The 13,390-nt window shown below is 52.8% G+C and overlaps 1 protein-coding gene across 7 annotated transcripts in view; it reads left to right on the top strand.

Annotated features, from left to right (window-relative positions):
* The window catches only part of GRAMD4 (GRAM domain containing 4), an 83,142-nt gene that overhangs the window by 47,396 nt on the left and 22,356 nt on the right, over nucleotides 1-13,390 (top strand). The window lies entirely within an intron of this gene.

Below are 13,390 nucleotides of genomic sequence, written 5' to 3'. Positions count from 1 at the left end.
TCTGTGTCTGTGGTGTAGATGGAAGTGTGAGCAGAAGGGAGGAGGTCCCACAGTGATCACAGTGTTCAATGCCCCACCCATCAGAAGTGGGGTCTGAGGCAGTGAAGAGGAACAGAGGGTCATGAGCAACATTGGTTCGTAAAAAGTGCCCATCATATCCTCCTTTTTGGGACTGCCTCAGTGGCCCTCTCTGTGACTTGTAGTCCTGCCCTGAGACCAGACGGAGCTAACCTGGCCTCCTCCCCCCAAGGTGGGTGGCCCAGCCCCCAAATGTCCCCACAGATGTCCCAGGGCCTCTGGCATTCCTCAAAGGGCCTAGTCTCTAGACAGAGCATAAGCACTTCTTTGTTTTGTCTCTGTCTAAGCAGCACCTAGAACAGGGCCAGGCACACAGTAGGATCGCAGGTCTTCCATCTGGAGCTGGGAAGAAACTTAGAGACCTTGGGTATGAGCCCCTCATTTTACAGGTGAGGAGACTGACTTGGCCCATCACCCAGGTGGTGAATGACAGAGGAGAATCCAAATCCCAACCCTCTGACTACATCTGCAGGGGACCAGGCTCCTATCCTTGCCTTCCAATCAAAGGTCTGAAAGAGGGAGACCAAAGTGGGGGGAAGTTGATGGAGTGACCATCCTCCCCGAGGGCTGATAATGTGCCGTCAGGCCACTCAGAAGGAAGACACATGGGGCAGCCCTCATTCTGGGTCATGGAGAGAGTGGTCTTCCACTATCTGTCTCCATTATGAAGGAAGGGCAAGAGAAAAGAGGGCTGAGTGAGGATGGTGTCGTGAGGGGAGCGACTCAGACATGGTCTGCGTGGCTCCAGGAGGCAGGGAGACCACTTTGGGCTTTGCTGAATCAATGTGACATGTCCTAAAGTGGAGTGAGATACCCTGTAATGTAATGAGCTCCCCATTCCCAGAGGCATCCCAGCACAGCCTGGGGGACCCATCTGCTGTCCCATCTTGGTGGCTGGCTAACAGAAGCCTGGGAGGGCTGTATTTCTCAATAGGTGGACCTGGCTGCTCCTGAGGGGGAGCCCAGGGAGCAGGCTTGGTGGCAGACAAGACACTCCCTGTCTGGGCCCACTTTGTCCTCAGTCTCTGCAGGGCTGCCCCGAGGGCTCCCCAGCCCTCATCTCTCATTGGCGCTCTGGGAGAGAACATCTGAGGAGGGGCCTGCTGCCTACAAAAGCCCAGGGCTTCCACCCCAGGGACCCCTCAACCCCCATCCCCGGGGTACTTCAACCTCTCTCTGGTTTGTCTTTGGCAGGGAAGACCCCCCCACAACAGACTGAATACTGAGCTGAAACAGATTTTCAAAGGCCGCTGGCCTGGTCTGGGGATCCTCATTCTTAATATGAGGTTTGGGGGGGGGGCGGGGCCTTTTCTGTCTTTAGGAAGGAGAACTGATCCAATGTCTAGGCCTGATGTCCAGTGGGGGGAAGACAGATTGATGTAGGCTTTGGTGGCTGAGGAAGTGAGTCTGAATCCTGATGGTAGGGGTAGGCCTAGTCTGGAGAGCAGCGAATGGTTTCATTTGGTTGGAACACAGACATGAAGCAGAGATGTGGGGAATGCATCCCCAAAGGCAGGTGGGAGTCAGATGGGAGGGTGCTGAATGCCAGGCTGAGGCAGGAGGGAGCAGCTGATCCTTCCAGGATAGAGAGGCTAGGTGGGCCAGGGCAGAGTGCCCAGCTGGGAAGCTCCTATCTGCCATGGTCCAGTCTATACTCCTGGGGCGTAGGACCCAAGTGCGTGTTTGACCCCCAACAAGCAGCAGGTAGAGGTGGGTGCTATCGCAGCTCTTGGCTCAGGGTTTCTGTCTTCCTCTTTGATGGGCCCAGGTTGAACCAGGATGGGAGAAGCTCTGGAGGGCATCATCCATAGGGGAATGAGTTCATAGTTCACCCCCTCCTCAGTCCTGGTGGGTGGAGTGGTGCCCACGTGGGACTCTAATGAGGAGGATGTGAGAGTGATACCTGGGGAGAAGAGCCAAGTACAGACATTTCAGGATGCACAACTCAGTTTCTCCTTGGGCTAAGTGGACCCCATTCATTTGCCTAGGAGCAGGAGCTGTTTAGACAGGAGCCTCAGGATTAATACCTGGCTTAATAAAACCCACCCCCCAGGGGGCTTTGGGGCTCAGCAGGGGCTCAAACAGCAGGCTCTTGGGGGGCCTCTCGCACCCCTGACCTTCCCTGTTCTCAGGCCCCTCAGCACTCTGAGGTTCTACTCCATCATCTCCCCTGCGCTTCTTCAGGAAATCCATTAGCTCTCCATCTTTCAGGGAGAAGAGATAATAGCCTACAGACCAAGATGCTTTTTCTTCGCTTATTAAGTATTAAAGAGTACAAATGGTACTCTAATGGTACACCTAAGCAGGTGATGGGGCTCAGGAATATTCTGGTGAGGTCATCAGACCCACAGCTCCCTCCCAGGGCTGGGAAGCAATCCCCCTGTCCTGGCTGTGAGCACCACATTTATCTTGAGACCCCTGTTCCCTTGGCCTAGGATGGCAGTGGGATGGGGGGCTTCTTACACCATCCAGCAAAGCTTGAATGGGGTTCTTCCCCCAGCTCAACTTTGGCTGGGCTCCTCAAGAAAGGACCAAGTCACAGCCCACCCCAGCTGCACTGGTTTGGCATCATCTGCCAGGGCATGGACTCTGGCAACCCCAGAGTCTCCCTTCAATCCATCCTCCCAGCATCTGTCAAGTGGCCATTCCTAAAGCCCAGGGCTGACCACATCCCTCCCCTGCCCAGGAAACACCACTGGCACCGTCTGCTTCACCAGAGTGTTGGGAGAATCAGGTGACCTTGGGAAGGACCTTCAGTACCTCAAAGCCCTATTGGGATGGTGGCTTCCACAGCCACCGTCATGCTCCCCAGCATTCCCAGTAAGTGGCACCGACTTCGTGTCTCAGTGCTGGGGACTTGAACTCCTGGCTGGGCTCAAGAGGGTTTTTCTGAGAAGCAGCTGGGTTCCCTGGGGCCAGTCCATTGAGGGGACTCCTCCTCCTGGGCCAGCCTGCTCCCACCTTTCTTCCATCACAAGCTTTGAGATAGGATTTAGAGCTGACCCAACATCCGGAAGAGTAACTAGATTCTTAACAGTTGATGTTCCTAGAGCACTTTATGTACACATGGAGCCTCACAACCTGGGAAGCACAGGCTGTGATTATCCCCATTTTACAAATGAAGAAACTGAGGCAGAGGGCAGTGAAGTGACTTTCAGGGTCTAGCCACTCTATCCACTCTATCTACTGTGCCATCTAGCCACCTTGTGCTTCTGCCCCTGATTCTAGCTGGTGAGCTCAAGGACTCAGGTTAGTCCATTTATTTATCACATGACCACCCAGAAACTCCATTCAATGAAACAAGGACATAATGATGACTCATGATGAGGACAGGGGGGTGGGGGAGATACAGAATGAGCTTAGAACCTCACTGGACCTGAAACCAGTCAATAACATGCTAGACAAGGCTAGAGGTAGAGAATGTGTGTGAGTAGGCATGAGGTTGAATGGCGAGACAGGGTGAGCAACAGGATAGAGTCATAGACGAGGGTGGGAGTAAGGAGCTTAGAATAGGGAGCTGGGAGGGACCTCAAAACAGGGGATGTCAGAGCTGGGAAGGGCCTTAGAACAGGGGATGTCAGGGCTGGGAGGGGCCTGAGAACAGAGGATGTCAGGGCTGGGAGGGGCCTGAGAACAGGGGAGGTCATTCAGCATCTCACCCTTCTTTGTATCTGATGACAAGCAGGCCCTCCCTCCCCTAGCTGGAGCAGACAGGAAGCCAGCATGCAATGGCTGTTATCTGCACGCCATTCTTGTCTGGTTGGGGACAGCGTGTGCTGGAGATCAAGAATGTTGAGATCATCAGGTTGTCACCCTTTGAATTGCCTCCATATTTGGTGCATGGTTCTCCTAGGATCTAAAACAGGACTAATTCTTGGCGGGTTCAAGTACATCAGGAAAAGGTAGCCAGGACTGTTGGATTTTAAAACACCTAAAAGTGATGGTGGGGCTCTCCACCAGCCCCTCTTCCCCCACCTCCGACTTGGCCGCAGAGGGCAGAATGCATAGCATTCAGCAGAACTTGCCACCACATGGTCTCAGATCTGAGTCAGGAGCAGCTTGGTAAGGAAAGCCGTCCCTCAGTGGCACAGGCTTGCAGGGGCCCTTGAAAGCCCAAGCTCCCAAAGCCATTGGCCTCCTGGGTTTGGAGCCAGAAGTGACCTTGGAGATGATGAATCCCATCCTCCATTTTGAATATAAGGAGACTGAGGCCAGAGAGACTCAGCTGTGGTTACACAGATAAGAAATAGCAGTGCTGGGATCTGAAACCAGGTCCCAGAATTCAAAACCCACTGGGTTTTTTTTTTTTATTTAATTTTTCTCAATTACTTGTAAAAACAATTTGACATTCATTTTTTAAAATTTTGAGTCCAAACTCTTGCCCTCCTCTTCCTTAAAAAGGCCATTTGAGATAGGTTATTGAATTGATACCAAGCAAAACCATTTTCCATATTAGCCATATTGTAAAAGAAAACACAGACCAAAAGACCCAAGAAAAATAAAGTCAAGAAAGTCTTCCTTCAGACTCTGGAGGGGGAGAGCATTTTTCATCATGGATCCTTAGAAGATGCGTTGGAGCATTATCTCGCTCCGAAAAGCTAAGTCATTCACAGCTGATCATTGTACAGTGTGGCTGTTACTGTGTACGTGGTTCTCCTGGTTCAGCTCACATCACTTTTCATCATTTCATGCAGGTCTTCCCAGAAAACACACGTCCATGGCTTATGAAGGTCAAAGGCTAAAGACAGGGATTTATAGTTGGTGCCTATGGGAGAAAATGTGGGGACAGAACTCAGTGGGTGGGAAAGAGTAGGTCGGCCCATGGGCTGGAAGGTTGTGTCCTTGGAGGGTCATGGTCTGTAGTGGGCCTGGAGCAGCCACCTGGAGCTCTGCAGTGTGAGTGCCAGATCGAGGATTTGGTCACTGGAGGAGGGGGAGGACAGGGAAGATCTGAATAGGGAATGGGTTGGAGGGGACTGGCAAGCCCCCCCTCACAGGCATGCAGTGATCCAGGGGTGAGATGCTGAGGGCCAACACCAGGGCAGGGCAAAATCACAGACCCGAGGGGGCTTTTACAAAGGTAGAATTTGGGACAGACTTGCTGAGGGGGGGGGGGGAAGAGACACCAAGGCCCCAAGGCTGCGGACCCTCCACAGGGTATAGGACAGTTGGGAATGGGGGAGGGTTTTAGAGGAACAATGATAAATCTGTTTTGGACATGTTGAGATTCCAGCATAGTGATGTCCAGTGGGTCTTTGGGAGGTGGGCCAGACATAGGTTGGATGTGTCGACCTAGGAATCCTGTGTATAGAAACTGATGTGGAGGAGAGGAGGAGGGGAGTGTAGACATGGTTGATAGTCCAGCAAAAGCTCCTGAGAAGGAGCAGGCTAAGGACTAAGAAGAGAGGGGGCTTCTCCAAATTCAGGAAACTCAGGGTCCATTGAAGACAACAGGTACCTGAGAATAAAATGTCTCAACATTCCATGTGGAGCCTCAGGGCTCTGGAGGACTCATCCTAGCAGCTCAGGAACATGTAGGAAGGTTCTGTGATGGGCCTTTACAAGAACATGGAAACCCAAATGGCATTGAATTGGGATTCACACATTCATTTCTCTTGGGGGAGAAAAGAAGCTAAGCGTCCTGATGCGGTAGTCCTCCAGAGAATATCAGGCAGACTAGCCCTTGGCTGCTGGGCCTGCTGGGGTTGGGTCACCAACCTGTGTTAATAAACCTGCTGACACTTGTCATTGGGGTTGCCCAGTGCCAGGAGCTGGGCAAGCTGCCTGCCACTGGGCTCCAGACACAACCTGCCCCAGGCTACTAGTGTTTGGTGGGTACAGGGAGAGCTGGAAATTTGGGTTCCCCTCCCCTTAGGGATCAGTTAGCAAATGCTCATTGAATCGAATGACCTGACTGGGCAAGGTGATTCCCCACTCAGCTTCCAGACCTATAATCTGGGGGATCAGATGGGGAAGGTTGTCTAGATGGATTCTGAGGTCCCTCCCAGCCCCGATATCCCCTGTCCTCAGGCCCCTCACACCTCTGCTGTCCCCTGTTCTAAGGCCCCTCCCAGTGAAATAATTTGTCCCCAGTCACACAGCTGGTGAAAAATGAGGCTAAGCTTGGAACCCTGGTCTCTTGCCTGTCCAGGATTGTAGTCCTTTCCCAAGGGCCTGTCTTCCTCCCTTCCTGCTGGGTATGGCACTGTGCTAATATAAGGAGCCCCCAAGAGGCTCCTGTTCAAAAGGAAGCTGAGAAGCCCCAGGATGTGGAGGAAGGTGCCCTGGGAGGGGGGCATGGCATGGACTCCAGGCTGTCAGAGGCACAGCCAGGAGGGGAATTGGCTTGGCCTCTTACTGAGGCCCCAGCACCGACTCCCCAGTGGGGAAAGGGGCCCAAGGTAGCCAGATGGCAGCATGAGGAGCCCTGGGGTGTGAGCCCTAGCCCAAGGAAGATGCTTGCCCCAGGTAGCAACAGAGGTGAGCCATGTTCTCTGCGCCCTGGCTAATGCCCTTCCTGCTGCCCTGACCTGCTTGCTCAGCCATAGACTGTGACTGTTACAGTGGAATTTACCCCAAAATCTGGGGGCCAAGAAAGGGTGTATTATGGGGAGAGCTCCCCCTCATTCATTCAGCACTCCTGTGTGAAGCCTGGCCTTAGTCCAGGGCACAGTTCTAGGTACTCAGGGGCTCACAGTTTAGAAGGGGAGGAGGCTTAGACTCAAGATAACTCTAACATAGAGACTGTGCAAGGTGCGTGGAGTGGGGAGGGGCAGAGTGGCAACTGTGGCCCCTCGGACCAGGGGCTTCTGATCTTGCTTGAGTCCAGGACCCCTTAGGAAGCCTGGTGAAGACTGCGGCCACCTCAGCAGCATGTCTGAAGTGCATGAACACATAGGATGACCCCCAAAATCCATTCTGTTGAGATGCAGTTATCAGAATATTCCAGAAAGCATGTTCACCTCTCCCCAGGCTGAGACTCTTTGACCTATGGAGAAGGTAGTTAGTGGTGGTAAATCAGAGGAGCTATTGGGGGTGACTTGAGCTGAAGGAGGAGAGGGTGGGCAGGCATGGCAGGTGAGAAGTGGGCTGGTGTGCCAGGTGTGGGTGGGCTGGCATGTCAGGCATGAGGTGCCAGGTGTGGGGTGTGCATGGGGGAAGAGAGGTGTCCCATTTGGCCAAAGCTTCTCCAGCTGGGAAGTCTGGGTCAGAAGCCTTGACTTTTCCCATGCGGGTAGGCTGAGCTGTTAGAGGTAACCTTCTCAGTTGGTGACGCTCTGGCTTGCTCCACAAGTGCTTTGGGTGCTTCTTTCCCCAGCCTCCTAGAGTTTCTATCCATTCTCTTGTGGGAGACAGCAGGGACTGGGCATGGCAGGAAACCAGCCTTCTTTCCCCTAGAATCAACAGAGAATCTAGATGTGGTGTTGGCAGGAGGCACCCAGGCTGGGCTTTGGGGCCAGAGTTCAGGAGGATAGAAGAGGCATCTGTCCGGGGCTGCCCTCACCTGCTCCCCTACTGGCCTGAAAGAAAGGCATTTTCTTTCAGAATTATCGCTTGACTTTTATTTTTGGCTGGAGCTGGGCATGTTGAGTCCTGTGCCAAGAGGATTCCTTCGGGAGAGTCTGCCTTTAAACAGCTTTAAAAATAGCTGGTGCTCTATCTTCATTCACTCCCACTTACTCTCTTATCAAGGCAGCATTGTTCTGTGGGGGTGAGCAAGGGGGAAGGAGGCCCTCACAGACCCCATAGCCTTCCCAGCCCAAGGCCAGTTTGGGGAGGGGGCTGGTTCTAGAGATGGAGCTGACTGAAGGCAGCTGGCCTGGGTTCAAATCCTCATATGACCTGTAGGACCCAGGGCAGATCCATTCTCCTCCCCAGCCCTCAGTCTTGGCTTCTGAGCTCCAGGACCTCAGGATCCTCTTATCCCTGTCCTCAAGGGAGGACCTCGACACCAATGCAGATCATGCACACTACCGTACAACCTTGTGCCCCCAAGCATCAAAGACAAGTCAGCCAGTGTAAGGTCTGAGGCTTCTGGCTCCCCATCCAAGGAAGGCTCCCAGCCCTCGAGCTGAGCTTCCCCCAGAAGGAGGTAGAGAGCTGAAAGGCATCTGCTTTGTACTCAGAAGGCAGTGAGTGGTCTGGGAGAGGGCTGGGGATGCGAGGGAGGGAGGTGTGATCAGAAGTTTGCTGAAATTGGAGCCAGAGTGAAAAGAATCCTCCTTGCAAGGATCTCTGCTCAGCTGACATCCAAGCTATGTGAGCAACTAGCAGAAAGGCAGGAGGCCCAGACCAGTAGGAAAAGCTGAGGAGGTGAGTTCATCAAAGTGTTCACTAAAGAATTATAAACAGGAATGCTCCCAGCACTAAGAATAGGAGAGAAATGTACATCCAAACAAACCTGAGAAGTGAGCAGTGATGACAAGAGACAGGTAATAGTCACTACTGGACAAGTTGTGGAAAGTTAGGCACACTGATGCATTGTTGGCGGAGCTGCGAGTTGGTATGAGAATTTTGGGAAATAATCTGGAGTTAGGTAAATCAAATGACAAAAATGTCCATGTCCCTCTACCTGGAGATCCCTATTGACCTGAAAGTCTGATTAAAAGAGGAGGTGATTATAAATTCATATTGTTTATTCCCTGAAAGCTAGCAGTTACATGCTGCATGGAAACAAAACCAGGCTTAAACAGGTTTTAGAACAATCCCAACTCACAATCTCTGTGTCACTCAAATTTATGATCTCCATATATGTTTAACCATAGTATGAGAGAGGAATTTTCTTAATTGAATAGGTGGGAAATACAATAAGATAAGAGAGCTGACAAAGTGATGACCCAGGATATCTGTTTTCTTTACCATTGACCTGCCATAACATAGTTTATGTCCATAAAATATTAAGAAAATGTGCCATTATTCAAGATAGTGTCTCGGGTGAAGGGCCTCATTCTCAATGGCTGTAAATAGGAAAACGCTCTTGAGTCAGCCCCATGGGGCCTTGTTGACATAGGAAAAAGCTGTCAGGTCCAGGCTCTTCTGATTGGTTAATTCAGGCTCTGGCCCTTACTGGATTATTAAATGGAGGCCAAACAGAAAATACTTCCACAACTCTGCTCCACCAAATAGTGAGAGCAGCCCTTTTTCTGATAGCAACGAACTGAAGCTCTGTGTGCTACCTGGCTGCTCTGGCTTGTCTCAGGATCCCATTATATCCTCTAAAATTATTAAGGAGCTCTTATTTCTGGGAGTTCTGTCTGCTATTTACCAGATCAGAAATTAAACCTTCTTTATATTGTTATGAAAAGTCTTGACCTCAAGGGCCACCTGAAAGGGACCCCAGACCACCCTCTGGGAGTTGCTGTCAGTTTATTAGCAAGCTAAGAGAAATTAATTCAGAGAAGCCAAGGGCAGTTTTCTGGTCTGAAACAGCCTGTTCTAAAGAGGGAAACAAGGTGAAAACATCCAGGTCCAAGCCAGAGAGGAGCTAAAGTGACAAATTCGAAATGTCTCATTAGTAGTAACCCAGTTCAGGGGCAGATGTCCTGCTTCGGGGCTGAAGGATGCAGCTGGGAGGGCAGTGTTGGCAGAGCAACCTGGAAGGGGAGGAGGAGGCATCACCTTGGGGCAAGCTCAAATTCCGAGTGGTATTCGAGGCAGGAGAGACACTGCCGAGAGTCAGGAGACGAGCCTGGCAGGAGGTACTGTTCCCCAGCTGATGTGTTAGGTATGTTGATAGCCATCCTTTAGCTGAAGCTGGGGCCTGGGAGAAATGAGGTTTCCATTGGAAACAGCCATTTCTCTTCTCTTCAGTTGTCTGAAAATTGGCCACCCCATGATGGGAGAGAGGGAAGTTGATGACTGGGGACTTTGGCTGCCTTTGTCCTGTGCAAAGCAGGGGACTATTTGGTGCTGTCATTGACCTCAATCTGTCACTGGGGGGAGGAGAGAAGCTGCTAACGGCCGATCTCCGTAGTGATGGGAGTGGGGGTGTAATCATCCCTCCAGGCAGAGTCGTGGAGCCAGGCCAGCCTCCAGGGAGCCCCATCTGCTCTGGGGCTGGGGCTGGAGAGGAGGAGGGGGCTTGGAGGGGACCCAGTGCCCAGCCTCTGCACCAGCTAGAGCTCGGGGTGGGGCAAGCCATGAGGGGGACACTTAGCAATGTGTGTGTGTGTCTCCTGCATAGGGGGACTGGAATGGGGAGGAGGGGGTTTGTGACTGGGGCTGAACATGTGCATTGTGCTATGGAGGGAGCAGGGGGAGCAGATCTGTACTATTTGGTCGAATACTGACACCAGAACAGTGGGTGGGAGAGAGAGTGGCGGTGATCTCCTGTTCAATTTAAGGGGCACTTCCTAATGCCTAGAGCTGAAGTAGTGAGATTCCTGTCATGAAAAGGGTTCAAGCAGGGGGCCAGATGAGCCAGACTTTAATAGGATTCTTTCAGTGGGTGAGAAATTTCATGGAGGTTCCTCCCTTCATTCATTGGGTATTTATTAAGCACCTGCTGTATGTCAGGACCTGGGCTAGCATGGGAATCCAAGGAAAGATTAAAACAGGCCTGCCTTCAAGGAGCTGATATTCTCCTGGGGAAGGAGACAAGTGGGTGAGCTTAGAGGCCCCTAGTGTGCCCAGGACTGGGACACTCCCATTCCTCCTAAAGCTACCTGGTACCCAGTGGACAGAGGATGGGAGGGAGGAGGGTGAGCCTGGAGCTTGGTTCTGGTTAGGAGCACACCACTGTGAGTGACCCAGTGGGGTGGGGGCTGGGAGTCCATTACAGACTGAGGGAGGGGCCCAGCTGAAGGCCCAGCTGGGGCAGGGGTGTGGCAAATGATCTTGGATTTGATTCTGGCCTGAGTAGGGAGCCACATTGTCTCCTTCCCATTCCTGCACATCTGCCCTATACCCCAGCCTCTTAGGCCAAGCACTGGCATACAGAGGGATAGGATCAGATTCAGAATAGGATCCCAGAATCTCCATCCTGGTTCCCAGATCCATTCCTCTATTATATTCCAGGCCAATGCCAAGTCTAGCTCCAGGCTGATTGGATAGTTTCTAGTGCCCTCCCCCCACCCTTTTCCCTCAGCTCCCACCGTGGTCCCCAACCCCCCCCCCCACCACCAAGTGTCCTTGCCTCAGACAGGGCTCCTCTCTCCATCCCTCCCCCCAGGTCTCCCTGCCTCGGGTGGGGCTCCCCTCCCCAGCTCCCAAGCCAAACTCTGCCAGGCCCGGGCAGGTCCTTGCCCTCCTGAAGCTGCCAATGTGGTCGGAGAGCAGACCAAGCCTAGAGAATGACTGAGACCAGCATTGCCTGATAGGCTCATCAGAGGGGGCAGCCCCAAGACAGCTGGGAGGACACATGAAGGAAGGCTTCCTGGCAGAGGAGGCCTTGGGAAGATCTCTTCCCTTTAATAATTCTCCTAAAGGGGGAGGGGCCCGTACTACAAAGTGAAAGGTGGGTGACATAGACATCAGAGATGTCAATCAAAATCCTGGTTTAAATCCAGCCCTGGCTTCCTGAGGGGCTGGCCCTTGAAAGCTGGAACCCAGAGCTGTCCTGAAAGCCTGGGGTGCTGAATTTGGACACCAAGCCCTCTTTCACTGCAAGTGTGAAGGGAGGGCCCTCTGGGATGCGGGGCACAAAACACCCACTGAGGGGGCAGAGGGGCCATGCCTTCATGTCCCCTTGAGTGTGAGGGGCCCAGGCACAGGGGGAGGAAACATGGACAGAAGGGGCTGGGGAAGGGGGGTAAGGCAGAGGGACGAAGAACAGACCTTTTAGTGTGGCCCAGGAATGTGGAATGATGAGGAGATGGGGTTCTGGGTACAGCCCAGGAATGAGGGTTCTGCAGAAGCAGGATTTGGGGGTGGCACTGGGGCCAAATAAGGACCTCTGCCAACTCTTCTTATATGGGTGACCCAGCCTGGGCCTCAGTTTCCTCCACTGTCAGAGGGGCTTGGGCTCTGAGGCCCCTTCCTATTCTAACCTCTTCACCTACAATCATGTTAGAGAACATTGTTCCCCAAGCTCCTGTTTCCTGGAAGCCAGTGGGGCTTATTTTCCCAGGCAGGGCTTTCCTGGATGCTGATGTGAAAACCTGGCCCACTGCCCTGACCTCTGGGTACCCAGGGGGGCTGGAGCTCCCTGGAAATGGTGCTGGCAGTCCTAGCATGAAGTCCAAAGGCTTGTGGGCTGGTTTCCTCGGTTCAGTGGTGTGGATCCTGGCAAGCCTGAATAACTGAAGCAGTTGGCATTTACTTGCTGGAGGATGGGAGAGAAGACTGTTTACTCTGAAAATAATCTCAATTTCCCAGCTACTCACTCAGGAGATTGTGGCATTCCCAATGGCTGACTCATCTCAGGAAGCCTAGATGTGAGTGAGCAAACCATGATGAGGAGGAAGGATAACGAAAGCCCAGGACAACTCCTTCCCCACCACTGGGCTGGGCCCCTCTTCCTCACCTGGAATTTTACAGATGGGATAACTGAGGCATGGGTGGGAAGTACCATGCCCAGGGTCATCAGAGCATTCTGGATGAGGATTTCAGAACATCAGAGCTACACATGAGATAGACAGTCATGAGGCCTGCCCTGCCAGCCTTGGCCTGTTTTTTTTCTCAAACCTCCTTCCTCACCACAGCCCCTTGACAGAGAGATCCTCAGGTCATCCTAGGACCCTGGCCTCCCCCCCCTTCCTCAGCCTCAACCTGGCTGCATTCCCGCAGGGACTTGGCTTCATCCAAGTACTTGCTGGGGGTTTGGTTTTGAGTTCTTGTCATCTGGAGAGCCAATGGTTGTTGAGCCAGGGACCAGGAAGGGCCTCCTGTCCTTAGTGTCACCTCTAAGAGAAGGTCCCATTTCCTCTTGGGCACTAGCCCGCAGCACCCAGAGCTGGGCCCACCCAGCTTGGCCACAAGACAAACAAGGGGAGAAATGGTCTATGTCCCACTCCCTTGCTGGGATTCTGCACAGGCACCCAGGAATGCACGTTTCCTCATAGGTCGGGGGAAAGAGGCCACAGCCTGACTGTGCAGGTAGAGAGACAGCAGTGCCAGGGCTCCTGGTGGACTGACCACCCTCACCAGGCTGTACTGCCATGTTTCACTCACTCTCCCTCCTTGGTCCAGAGCAGATGCTTTGACCACAAACTCTGGGAGGGAATTAGAGATCACTGAGCCCAACAGAGGGGGAACTGAGGTCCGAGGAGGGAAGGAGGGTCACTCCTGGGGTGAGCCTCGAACTCAGGCCCTCTGGTTCCCAATGCTTTCTGTTGCTGTGCCCTCTTGCACTTGTCTGATGACAAGTGGCCAC

The sequence above is a fragment of the Notamacropus eugenii genome, chromosome 3, assembly GCF_028372415.1.
Source record: "Notamacropus eugenii isolate mMacEug1 chromosome 3, mMacEug1.pri_v2, whole genome shotgun sequence".
NCBI classification, from domain to species: domain Eukaryota; kingdom Metazoa; phylum Chordata; class Mammalia; order Diprotodontia; family Macropodidae; genus Notamacropus; species Notamacropus eugenii.
The sequence above is the reverse complement of the archived record's forward strand: the minus strand, read 5'-3'. Positions and strand labels throughout refer to the sequence as shown.